This window comes from Embiotoca jacksoni, unplaced genomic scaffold (assembly GCF_022577435.1).
Source record: "Embiotoca jacksoni isolate LCO1_2020_lvr unplaced genomic scaffold, fEmbJac1.0.p SCAF_20, whole genome shotgun sequence".
Lineage (NCBI taxonomy): Eukaryota > Metazoa > Chordata > Actinopteri > Embiotocidae > Embiotoca > Embiotoca jacksoni.
In genome coordinates, this window is record NW_027185341.1 from 2,371,579 (window position 1) to 2,385,712 (window position 14,134).

Sequence of the window (14,134 nt, forward strand, 5' to 3'; positions counted from 1 at the left end):
GACCTCTTCAGTCTGCAATGCATTTTAATGGAAGGTGTAAAGAAGGAGCTCTTGCAGAAGCCTTCTTTGATCTTACTTAAAAGAAATAGACGTTTTTTTGTATCTTTTTTTTTTTTTGTCTTGTTTTTACTCCCTTTGATTTACTCAGGCAGTTAATTCTACTGTGATTGCCCAAGAAAATGAATAGAGGTAACTCCAGTAAATACACCCTTGCTATACTTTGACACATCACATAATGTGGCAGGCATAACTAAAATGCTGTCAATTACCTAAATTAAATTTGTTCAAGAAACCAATGCAATCCCAGGCTATTTTTAATGCCTGTGACAGCTTATTTGCCTACATTAGAGAGCCTATATTGTCTCCCTGTCATGCCATCTAATTATGTTTCTTCATAATTATGATAGAGGGCAAGCAGCATTTGTTTACATAACACTCAGTACAGAACATACAAAGGATTTTACAGGGTGGAGAAAGACGCAGAGGAATGTACAGTAAATAGACAACAGAAAGTGAGCTATATAACATAATGCCGATCAAACTCATCAATTTGCATTTGTATGCAGTTTTATTGCTTTGGTAGCCAAAAAAGAGTCCAGGTTAATAATTTTCACAACAGAAGCACACAAATAAAAAAGTTTTTTTTTTTTATAACAAATGCAAATCGGATTGTATGTGCAATGCTTATGCTTTCGCTATCCACTTTAACTGTTCATGTCTCTGATATATCACTTCAAAAATACATGACAAGAAATTTTCTCTGAGGGAAGAGTTGGGCTGGATGGTGCTGAATCAGAAAACAGCTCATTAGTGCATCTACCTGGAATTAAAAGGCTTCAAATCTTGAGCTAAAAATCAAAACCGCTGCATTATAAATGACATGTGAGAATGAACCAAGCTTTTTAGAAAAGCAAATGTTGAGCAAAAGAAAGTTGAAGTTGAGTTGGTGCTCTTTAATTAAAAATGTAAAACAGCTTCTCAGTTTACTATTGATAACTTACAGTTAACCAGGGCCTTCAAAAATATTGTATAAAAAAATAATATTTCTAAAACCTTGGTTTTGACACGTGGGAAAACAAGTACTTTTTGTTGGAAATAACTATTAAAAAATGAAAAATTCTTAATTTGTTTTACATAAAATTACATTGATTGAAGTATTCATATTATCAAAACCTTGTTTATTTGCTAATTTAATTCACTGTATGCTAAGACTGAATAATTAAATGATAGATGCTATTTGGTATTATTTGATATTATTGTGACAGGCACAATAATTTCGAACGTGTCACCTGTGACAGCGAAGAGAAACCCTGAAGACTTGCTACATCTACACTCTGGGCTATAATTAGCGACGGTTGACTGACTAATTATAGGACTCTGGGAAGACTGGAAGGCCTAACTTGCAAACACTGTCTGCCAATTTCTCCCGAGCTGCGCATCTTCTGTGTGACAGAACGATTACAGGTTTTTGAGTACTTTTATTGAAAGGTTGTTTCCTAAAAGAGGTCTAGTCAGAAAAATATGATCATTTAGGTCAAAAATCCCTGCTATGTGGATGTTGTTAAATGTAATTGTGACTAAAGGCGAAGTCTAAGTGTGTACGTGATGTAGGACTAGCCTGGTATTGTCATCCCCCGAATTCACTGTCAAAAAGGTCTGGGCACGCTCCATTGGAGACTGTTTCCAGTCATTGCGTTCTAATGGAAGTAGACCTCAGGTTAATTTAGAAATTACGGGATCAGCCTTTAACCAATTTGCATTGACCACCAGATGACGCATGCTGTGTGCCGATTTTCCCCAAGCTGTAAACAGCAGAAACCCTCCTCCAATGTGAACACAGTGCAACACATGTCGTTAAACGATTGCAGATTCTGTAAAGTAAGTTTAAGAATTCAGGGTTATAAGGAGGATATTTCTTTCACTGGCTTCAAATCCTCATATTTGCTAGCATTGCTGCAACGGTTTGTATCGCTACATCTTGCTCTACTGTTGGAATTACATTTCAAAAATGTAAACAAAGGCTTGTTTTCACTGTCATCACACTTCGTCACCTCCTCTGGTCGCTGATTGGTCAGGTATTCAGAGTGGCTGAGCAAATCTTAATGTGAACAGGATTTCCAGACTATAATCACATCGAACGCTGAAGCTGAGAACAATAGGTGGGCGGAGCCAGGGTAATGCAAGACAGTGATCACCTCAAAATGTGCAACAAGTATTTGGAAACCAGTGAAAACCTACAATATCCATTAAGGCTGCATTAAGTGATTTCTGACGCTAAAGAAATCAAAAGTTAACTGTGAAGTTAAAACATTTGCAACAAGCTGTACTGAACGTGAAATGATTGAAAATGAATCTTTAATTTCAATTAGATAATTTGTTTTCTCAGATTTGATCATTTTATCAGATAAGAATGATTTATAAAATGATGTAACACATTTCCTGACATTTGGTGAGACATTTCGGTGAGGCTTCAGCATTGTCTCTTTTTATGATTTGTGCTGCACTTTGCAAAAAGAAATCCTTTGGTTGGGAGAGTTCAAAACACTTTTGAATAACATCTTTCTAACTACATGTCAAATGTAATTCCAAAATACATTTGTAATGTTACTCTTGTTTGGTACACCAAATCCTGAGGAAGCCCTTTGGCTCTTTTTGGCTTTCAAAATGTTCAACTTTTTTCACCAGTCATTTGTGTACTGCCAATCTTCGCCATTTCATACTGAGTAAGTAGCGCTCAGTTGGCTTTTGAGAGCTTGTTTGCTGAAAATGGCTGCCCACAGTTTTATGTTTGAGGGGATTTAACCATATGGACCGACAAACCAAAACAATGAGTTGAAAGCTACAAATAGCTGTAGAGTCGCTGCAGTGCCATTATGTTATTCATGTTACAACGTACACCATGTTATCCTCCGCTCCTCTTGCCAGATATATTGTGCATGAAGACAAAGAAAAAAGTGAGGCAGATGCTTCACACGAGGTTTCAGGGAACTGGAGATGCTGCTTTTGATCAGTCATCCCTCCAAGTGGGGCCAGATCCGTGCCCTGGTCTGAGAACTTCTGACCCCTCTGGTCCCGTTATGAAGTACAGAGAAGGAAAAGTTTCATGATCGCTGCCTCGTTTGACGTCATCTTCTCCTCCATGCTTCCAGAGCCTTATAGATGGTTGGATGTTTTGCAATGTGAGACAAGTAAAAATCTCAGAATAATCTTTAAGCACTTTAATCATTGGATCAGAGTTTTAAACTTGGGAATCAATTTATTTTGTTATGAAACGTTTCTTTCGCTCTTCTCCTCTTAACCCCCAGCACCCCGCCACCCCCTCTCGCCGAATGTTCATGTTTGCCAATGCTAATAAGGCTCCCAAAATAAACATGCAAATGTGAGTTTAAGACTTACTTCCACATCAGTGCTGTGGCTTTAATACAATAAATCTGCAAGAATTCAAAGGTCCTGTAGTACGTGGGACTCGACACATACGGGGTTATCACCATAAGGGTGACAAAAAAATTACAGTGCATTGTTGATTGAGAAATTTTAAACCAAGCCATTACTTAAGTGGGTTGCCACATTCCCTGCCAAAAAAAAATATATTTTTGATTAGTAACAAATATCAGAAAAATCACTCACAAATCACAAAGATTTTTTTGCATAACATTTAAAAAATATGATATAAACCAACATTTAAATCTCATTCATTGTTAAACTTTAAAAAGCTATATGACAATTACTGAATCCAGAGTTGCCATAACTGATACTGTATATGTACTATTAAAAACAACAAAAATAATAAATAAATAAAAATAAAGAGAAGGTTTTTTGAAATAAGTTTATCTTTATATTATTTTATCACAAAATGTAAATCATTAAGAATTGTAAATCTCAATATTGTATCATGTAGACTCGGGTTTGTATCAAATCTGCCTCCAGGAGAAGAAACACGATTTCAATGTGCACTTCTTACAGCAAGATGATGACACACTTCTTTGGCCCTGAGATGTCAAGTTCACTGAACACACAAACGTAAAAAGCATATAGTCTATGAAAATATAAAAAAAAAAAAAAAAAAAGGTGGAGGAATACATTATGAAGAGATGTAGCAGAGCTTGCCATCGTACCCAATCATGTCACCTGTCCTTATATTCAGCTCCATGGTTTTATTTCATTTATTCAGTTAGGGATGGTGAGTCGAGAACAAAACCGTCACTAAAGAACTGTGCTAGAGGTAGAGGATTGCCTTGGGCCAATATACCTTGAATTAAATCAGCATAGGAAGAGATAATACATGTTCCTGTGATCCTTCGAGAACCGATGCAGTGTAAGGAGTCAGTGTTTGGACGTGACAAGTCAAATAGAACCTATGGCAGACTGTTGGGACATGACGGTTATGCTAGTGCAGCATGGACCTGCCAGTGTTTGACAGTAGCATATCAAATATACAGCAAAAGCATCCATCAACGTGACCCCATGAATAATGGTGCATGCTGATTTTTCTGGGTTGAATAACACTAGTATTTAGTTTGGGATAAAAGTAGATACCATATATATATATATATATAACGAGATAAAGAGAGAGTCTGTTGGGTTGGAGGGCATTGTAGAATATATTAGTTGCACTGAAGGTGCACAGCAGCTGTCTGTCCACCACCTGCAGCGTTGTCTTGTATTTTGATGTCACACCGCAATGGGAATAACATTAAAGCATTAAGAAAATTTGCATGCTTTACTCAGGGCTTATGAAACAGCAAGTATGTGAATTATCTTTTGTCACTGTATGTGGACTCACATGTGAGTGTTGTGTTTTTAATTTTTTTTTCGATGTGTACAAAACGTGCGTACTTACCCAGTGCATTTGCTTTGTCAAACCAGTATTCTTTCTGACGCATCCTCATCCTAATGCTGCAAAAGCTTCTTTTTTTTTTTCCTGAGACTTAAATGGAAGATTTCCCTTTTTAAAATTCAGTAGGAAAAGTAGTCTCTGTTCACTAAAAAACACTTGCTTCCTTTCAACACAATGTTTCCCCACTTGTACGGGCATTGTATCACAAACACTTCACAGAGGCTGGCTTGTGTTGCATAGATGATGCAAAGCTGCTGCAAGTTAGCTTTATAGTTGAAACAGCTTGATGGTGCCACTTTGTCAAATATTGGGCATACATAAAATGGACTTTGAATTGTGTGTATTATTGTGGCTGTTAGGTTTTTTTTTTTTTTTTTTTCCATATCCAGTAATCCATTATTATGAGTTTTGAATAATTTTCATTCTGATTGATATGCAAATCCATAATAACATAAAAATGGAAAATTCCAATGCCAGGCCTTATTTGAGAGAAGGGAATTAAACAGGATGCCTCTTGCATTTTAATAAGTGACTTGAGCAATGACAGTTTACCATCTTAACCCCTGCTGGTGGGACCTTTGAACACCTTTTGTTCTGATGTGATGAGATCACTGGTCTCATGGATTCAGTGGTCTGATATTGATCTTAAAAGAATATCTAAAACATCCAACCATTATAGGAAGGTTTAAATTTGGATGTATTGATTATGTAATAATGGGTGTTAACTTATGATCAAATGAAACATTTTATGATTGTCATTAACTATAGGTTTAGTTAAAGACAAATCTAATGAAATTTGAGTGATATACACTGAACAGACAAAGGACATTAATTGCTGCTATTAATAATAATGATGATCTTAGAGGAAAAAGTCCCAAATGCCCTCATCTGTCTGTTTTACCTCGCCTTTGAATATTAGTACATATTCAAACATATTCAACGGTGTCGCTTTTATTCTCCTCGGTTTGGATGATGAAATCACTATCCTCTGTGCGTGTCTTTGTGCATGTGTGTGCATTAAAAGCCTGGCAAGGAAAGGTAGCTTGTGTCTGCTATTACCATGGTAACTTCTTCCCTCATTAGTGTGAAGCCAGAAGCTGAAAACATAGTTGGTGATTCACTTACACCGAGTCTGCTGTGGCAGTTACATTCAAACGCTCTGTCGTTTGCATTATGTGTCCTGCGTTGATTCTGATTGATCAGACATTAAAATAATTGAAACATAATCGCATGAATGACTACTATCGTGAATAATTCATTATAAGATTTGCACATTTGATTGCTTCATCTGAAGCTATGCAGACATAAGACATTATATCATATTTAAATGACCATTGATTTGCTTTATGTCTGTTCCTTTCAAGTCCATCTGTGAAGATGGATAACTATTAAAAATTGTACTTCATAAAAGAAGTGCTCAGTGTGTGTGTGTGTGTGTGTGTGTGTGTGTGTGTGTGTGTGTGTGTGTGTGTGTGTGTGTGTGTGTGTGTGTGTGTCCAAATGCCTTAGGGGACATGTTCATCTATCCTGATGAAAAAGCACAAGACACCTCACAAAAGGAATAGAAAAAAAAACTGCAATTCTCTGGTCCCCATGAGGGAAAGAGCTATTTCTATTGGTAGTTTGCTGTAGGGTGATGCTGAAGGATAGGCTGAGGGGGCCTGTGCGTGTTTGTCAGTCTCGTCGAGCCTATTTATTTATTTTTTTTACCCAAGACCTGGGAGACGTTGACAAGAGTATTAACAGAATCTGATATGACAAAATGAATCATATAAATGAAGACCACCGCCTCTTAACTTTCCCTTCCTGTTTTTCCTCCTCTCATCTTCCCTTTTCTACGGGGAACCAGTTCAGCGATTAAATTGTTACTGCACCGTCAGACCTTGACAGGCTGCACTAATCCACGATGCTGTCGCTCCTCTGCTGATCCATCCTGCAAGGGAGGACGTTCTCCAGGCTTAAAGCCAATGGGCCGTGTCCCCAACTTGCCCACCCAGCTGCCGTATGAAAGCAACACAATTGTAAACTTGGGAGCAGACCTACTTGTTGGCAGGATTCCTTGACAAACCCAAAACCGCACATTAAGTTTCTGATGCTAGGATGTCCCGTCAGAATCGTAGAGATGAGTCGTCACTCGAAAGAACTGACCAAATAATATCTGAATGAAGTTTTCTTGCCATAATGCCCTGAGTACATATCTTGATGCTCGCCAGCTAAGTTAATTAGCAAAGGGCAGTAGACTGTTTTTTTTTTTTTAGCCCAGTATCATAGCACAAGCATGTTATACAACTACCAGTCCACGAGATGGTCGCATGTTTTTGTCACGAGTGACGCTGCCTTGGTGTGACAGGAAGAAACACGTCACCTGAGACAGGTCATGTGGCGCGCGTTACGAGATGGCGGTAATGAAATGAAGTACAAAGGCAGTGAAGTGAAATCTTCGTGAAGAGGCTGGAGGGTTAGCGGATGGCGAAAGTCTGAGACTTTCATCCAGGTGGCCTCCGTTTGAGACTAACAGATGCTGAAAGTTTGTAGATTTACCAAATGGAAGCCAGTCTCCACACACAGCAGGAATCAGGACTAATATCTGCAGGCTAAAAAGCAAACAGGCTAACAAGCAGAGCATCTACCGTCTAACTCGACATGACGTGCAAGCAGTCTGTTGGGTATTCTTTGGTGAAGGACTTCAGTTTGGCATGTATAGGAAATGTGCATGTATGAGAGCTGCTAAATTGGCTCAAGTTGAGTATATGGGTTTGTTTGTTTGTGTGGTACTGAACAATGTCAGCAGCAGTGCATTGAGCTAAGGTAAGGGGGAAACATGGTCCAGTCATTCACATCCTGCTATTTAAAGCTAAATTGCGTCACACGATACCAATTATTATTTTTTTTTTAATCATTCAGGTTGTACTGAACAATGCATGCTCCCATTTATACAGTTAGTAGTTACCTTGGTAAAAAAAAAAAACTGAGTAGACTGGAGAAGATGGGGTTTGATCGCCCATAATTTTGAAGTATTATATCGTATTTTTTTTTTATTGAAGTCCTTTTTCATAAGTTTATGAAAAAAATTAAATCCTTCCGCAATAGCAGCAGTTTAATAATATAAGTATTTCTTTATAAAAAAAAAAAAAGAAGCAATAATTCAAAATTCAGTTCAACTTTAAGACATTTTAACCAAATAAATGTACGCGCGTTTTGTTGTTACCATGTTCCCTTTTGAAAAAAAGAAAGACTTCCCTTCAATTCACATTAACTACCTCATAAACTGATAACAATTATTTATCTTTTCTTATGTGCCATAGCGTGTTAAACTTTTAATTTTTTCATCAGAAAAAAAATATATTTCCGTAGAAAACAGCACAATTTGGTTTGCAGAGCCCAAGAAATTCCCAAGCAAGATGACAGACGAGCAACACATACACGAACACAGCGTCTCTAGCCACTTTCTCTCTCCAACATCAAACGCACCCGAAGACTTTCGATAAAGTTATTACAGAGCATTTTGTATTGTAACCGCTGCAAAGAGACTGCATTGGATTTGAAGGCAACAGCACAGCCCCAGTTATTTGCCTGCAGCACTTTACTTGTTATTTTGTTGTGAGCTCAGCGAGTGAAGGATAACAGCTTTTTCTCATTACTGATGTTTATACTGAACGATTTTCAGTAGTGGACACAGAACACAGTCCATGTGGCCACGTCGTCACGTTTGATGAAAACTCTTTCATATATATATATATAAAGCTACAGCATGCAAATATGTTCTCTGAAAGTTTTCTAACGGACTGTGTACGTTACTCTGTCATTAGCATTAGATAACTATTCAAAAGAAGGCAGAGAGTGCTACATGGTGTGTGATAGTTGTTCTATAGGGAAATCATGTGGAGTAAGTATGTATCTTCCTCCTATCTCATGGGTATTACAGAGTAGAAATCTCTCAGATCAGGATTCAAGTGCAGTATCGACCTTGAAATACACTCCTCAACTGTGCTGAGGATCGTCATCTGTGTTCCACCAGAGGGAGCTCCTCTAATTTCATCATTACAGGTAGAAACTTCATGAGAAAAGACAGATGTTTTTTTAAAATTTTTTTAAGACCCTTTGTGTTCTTCTTCAAAGTTTTTGGTTGCTGTAACTTGTTATTAAGGGGTGTCCTAATACAAAGTAATGATATTGTCAAAGTATATCCCTAAAAGCAATTCTGTTTCCATGTAAATATGTTCTGTTTTGTCATTGAATAACCTTTATAGTAGGAAAAATAATGAGCTTCTGTCCGCCTTCCTTAATATCGCCACGCTCCACCTCTATTTTTCCCCACACTTCCTCTTGTGTTCCTATTTTTATTTATTTCCTTCTCTGTCAGAAGTAAAGTACAGTTTTCTTTGTAGCATCTTTATGGGCTTTAACTGAGCAGTATCTTGTACATTTTATCCCCGGAGGGGTGTCAAAAAGGATAAACAGATCAGTTAGTTGGAAAATGTCATGCAGAGGACTGTGACAAATTTTTAAAAAACAGAGGCCCCTTAAAAATGTAAGACAAAAGAAAAAAGAAACTGTGATATTTCATCATAAAAGGATCTGATGTGAATCGTTGTTGTTTTTTTACACTGTATTCCTTTTGTGTTTTCACCTGAGGATTTGCTTTACACAAGGAGAACCGTCCGTGTTTATTGCTGGAATGCTTCCAAATTGAATTTGAATTTAATTAAGTGAAGTCTCAAATGATAGGACACCAAGAGAAAGAAATCCCATTCTTCCACCTCCACCTGTCTCAGGCTAAGATCAATTATCAAGCAACAGACTAGTTTAATCCGTGCTCTCCAGAAAACAACAAGCAAACTGGGGAATAAATCTTCATTTGTCAATAAACATAGATGTTGACCAGCAGAGTTAAGATGGAAAACAGGACTCTCTTAAAACTGAAAGAGCAGTTTAGAAACATTGAAGCTAATTCTTTAAATACGAAATTGTGGCGATTCCAAAAGGATCCTCTTATTTTTACCTAAAAAAATGGTTAAAGAAAATCCAAAGGTTATTGACTTTTTTTTCTCCTCATTCATCCATTCAGGGAAGAGCACTGATCATAGTTTTCAGGTAATTTAACCTAGTTTAATCAATTAATTGCTATCATGACCTAGTGTTATGCATTCCTTGTTCCTTAAACCATTTTTACTTTAAATTATTATTTGTATTGTTATACAATGAAAACCATACATAACAATGATTCCATGTGCCTCAACCAGCAACCACAACCCTGATTCACACACATCTGATGCAACCTCAGTGAATTTACATTCAGCACATCAGTCTGTCATATGTGCGCCGAGTTTAAAGCTAAGCCATCATATCTATATGCAAATCTCAGCTGCTACTCACTTTTTCAAAAAGCCCAACTTAAAGAAGCAACACAATGTATGTATGTAATGCAGTTTATGTCTGTCATGACGGAGGACTTGGTAGAATTAGTGAGTTAGTGGGAAGGCATGTTGTCAAATGTGGGAAGTTTTATGCTGTGTTGGTGCAGTCATATAGGAAATCAAAATAACTGGTCACAATTCAACTCTTCACGTTGGAGTTACCAAGGCCGGAAAAACATGGACGAAAAAAGAGAACACGGGAAAACATAAGCCTCTTTCCCCAACACTGTTGTTTCACCCTTCAAGCTTTCCTTTCACGCATGGCACATAAGCAGTTTACTCTGATAACATTCTTAGTTATATTTGAAACAACTCAACAACACAAATTTGAAATCAAGCAAGGCTTCTCTTTTCAGCAGAAATTGATTTTACCAGCTGCCATAAGCAGATTTTATTACCGAGGGTACCATTAACTCTGTACTCAAGTTGAAAACACTGTTGCCAGATGACTCATTTCGAAATGACAGTCTTGTCAGGGGTGGCCTTACGCACTTTATGACTATACACGACACTGTGCCTAAAGAGAGAGAGTAAAGTTTCTCGGTCAAAAACTATACCTCCTCACCAGCTGATCCATGTGGAAAACAGGCAATGCCTGTCAGTTTGTCTTTTGCAGTGAATTACCATTTGGCAGATTTAACTTGCATGTCAGTTATTACCTTATGAGCACCAGAAACTTGTAATTGTACAGCTTTAACCATGCGACTGTTGTAAATTTTCACCTTGATTGAATTGAAACTCAGGAGTGGTTTGAAAAACCTGCAGCCATGTTTAAGTAAAAATTGTAATGCGTGACGGCCGTCATCTTGTTTGACATTGCATCACTAAATGAGAAAGAGAAAATTAATCTTCCTTGTTGGATCTTTAGGTTAATGTGCTTTTTTATTTTAATTATCCTTGTTGAGTGTGGGAAATTCTGAGCGCGACTTCATAAATATAAAGAAACTGTGAGTTAATTGCAGGTCAGTTACCTGTTACAAATGATCTCTGATGAATGGCCATTGTAGTTAATGGTCCATGCTCTGCTTGACCTCTGCACATGGTAAATCATGAAGTGAGGGATTGCGTTGGCATCTCTGAGAATGCTCTCGATTGGTTATCTGTCAGTATGTTTTTGGTTTTTATTGGTGATTGTGTTACTTCAGCTTAATTTAGTGTGTGCAGTGAGCCGCAAGCTTACTTTCGCCGCTTTGGACGCGTTGAAGTATCTATCCCTGAGTGTCTCCCAAATGTCCTTGAGGTAAATGCAGAAAGACATTGAACTCCCTGTCACAGGCACTAACATCATGTCATCTTAACACACAGTTATCTCAAGCACGTTTAACTCTACAAAGTACATTACTTTGTGAAGTTGTGCGTTCCATTCGAGTAATGTTTGGACTTTGGGTGACATACTGAAAGCTAATCCTATCATGTTTTATTAAATATGTTTAATAATAGTTAAATTCATGCAGACACAATTCTAGCAGTTTTAAAGGTCTTACTGACATTCACTTGGCATTGTCTTTGTTATTGCTGTTTTTAAATTAAATTGAAGCAGCAAAATGTTTGTCAAAGTTTCACAGAAATGTAAGAAAATGCGGAATGTACCAATTTATCAGTTGCAGCAGTATCTGTTGATATTGACTTTGTTGACAGCCATTAGCCTTTCAGCAAATAAGATGATATTTACCAATGGCAGTTTGGATAATGTTTTTCTGCTATGTGGCATAGATTTGGTCACTCGGTATCTTATACAGCAGCCCACAAAGCTGCAGGTTCAGAGAAGATCGAGATAGATGGAACTATATACCACCCATTATGATACTTGCATGGACATGACTGGCATGATGTAAGAGGGCAACAAGAGCCATTTGTATGTGGGCTTTTTCTCGGACAAAAGTGAAATGTAAGTATTGAAAATTTATTTTCATTGAGTGGGTGGTTGTGTTGCAGGCTAAAATGGTTTTTGAAAGTAATTTTTCACAAAATGAATATTTTTTTAATGTGAGGGAAGGTAATAGTGTAGGAAGGCTTGTTTGATACATTTGTATGACTTTTTCTTATAATGAAGGTTTCTTTGTTTCCACGGATAGATGAAAAATAATATAACCAACTAGAACTATACAAAACATCAGTAACAGCCCAAAGTTTCAGAATCTGTGCTTCTCTAAATAAAATGTGTCAAAATACCAAAGGTAATACAGTGTAAAGTATGTGCAATTATTAAATGACCATGTTTACATTTTTTATGTGAAAGAAAGTCCTTGATAGATGTATTCTCGTTCTGTCTGCACCAAGACATTGATTTTTAGTTGTAAACTTGTGGCACAAAGTGGGGAGATGTTGTCAAACTCTGCATCTTTCAAACAGTTGAGTGGATCTGAACATTTTACAGGAAAGCGTGACAGCGATTACACCGAAATGCCTTTGGCTTGTTTGGATGTTGATGGAGTCGAAGCTCTGTTGATGTTTTTGCTAGTATGTCAGTCTGTTGCTTGTCACTGCTGTTTTTATTAATCTCAATATAACTCAGTTTATGAAAGGTCCTGCCATCTCTAATTAGATATTGTCATTGTGTCAACAACCAAAGCTTGTATAGTGTTGTGATATTTCCACAAAAAAGAAAAGGAATCACAGAGCAGCAGGTCTTTTACGTATCCTAATTTACTCTCACTTGTTTTCACAGCCATATCAGTACATTTCACACAAATACACACAGTCCTAAGTTGTATAATTAATCAAAAGTGCAGTAAGTCTGCTCTGATTAAATTTTTTTTATGGTGTCCAGAGTTTCTATGAACTGCATATAAAGGATTTTTTTATTTTGCGTATTGGATTTCTTCAACTCTTCAAAGTACAGCATGCCTTAGAGAATTTGTTTCATCCGAAAATGAAGTATCTGAAATATTAAATAAAATGGATTCAAACATTTTTGTCGTATTAACACCAATGAAAGAGTTAATCAGAAGTGCGGGAGTCTGCTGGATACAATAAATTATGAATAATTACACTGCCTTGAATGCTTGATTGTAAAGTAATACTACAGTGTTCTCTTATGCACGCAAAACACGCACACACACACACACACACACACACACACGCACACACACACACACACACACACACACACACACACACACACACACACACACACACACATACACACACACACCGGGAGAAACTGTTTGAAAGCCATCTTTAAAAGCCATTGAATAATCCAATCAATTTAGTTAATTTGCATTGCAGGTTATGAACATGACAGAGGAAGCTAAATGTTACAAGAAAGCAAGACAGCACCACACATGCTGCTGCAACACCTGTCTGCAAGGGATAGGGGAGCTGGTCATCAAGGTATACTTTTAGATATCTTTTTCTGACAAAACACCAATTGTTTAATAGAAAAAAGATGTGTAAATATATATTGAATTAACCCGATTTCCTCACCCTTGTTTCTACAGGAGGCAACTATTTTAGCGACTTATTGGTTAGATCACTTGAAAGAGCGGGTTATTTTGAGTTTCAAATGTCTACAAATGTCTTCAAATGTTTTTGTTTTTGAAGTTTCGTGTGGCACAATTTTTTAACTCAAACACACTGAAATCATAGCTGTCAATACACCCAGAAACTGTAAGTCTCCACAGAAAGTTAAACTTTCTAATTGATGTCCCGAGCTTCCTAATCACTGCTTGTGTGAGAGAGCAGAGACCTGAGAAAGAGTATGACACTGAGAAAGAGGGGGAGAGAGAAAGAAGAAGATTAGAGTGTCTTGACAAGGAAAGCCTTTCAAGTTTGTAGGTTTGAAGTGCTAATGACATGCAAATGTGTGCAAATGCATATGCTCCCACCCCCTAAAACTCTCGCTGAATACTTGAAGCTGGGTGAAATTCTCGGCCGGTGT

The 14,134-nt window shown here is 37.3% G+C and overlaps 1 protein-coding gene across 1 annotated transcript in view; it reads left to right on the top strand.

The window, feature by feature from the left end:
* The window catches only part of nrg3b (neuregulin 3b), a 178,444-nt gene that overhangs the window by 95,522 nt on the left and 68,788 nt on the right, over positions 1–14,134 (top strand).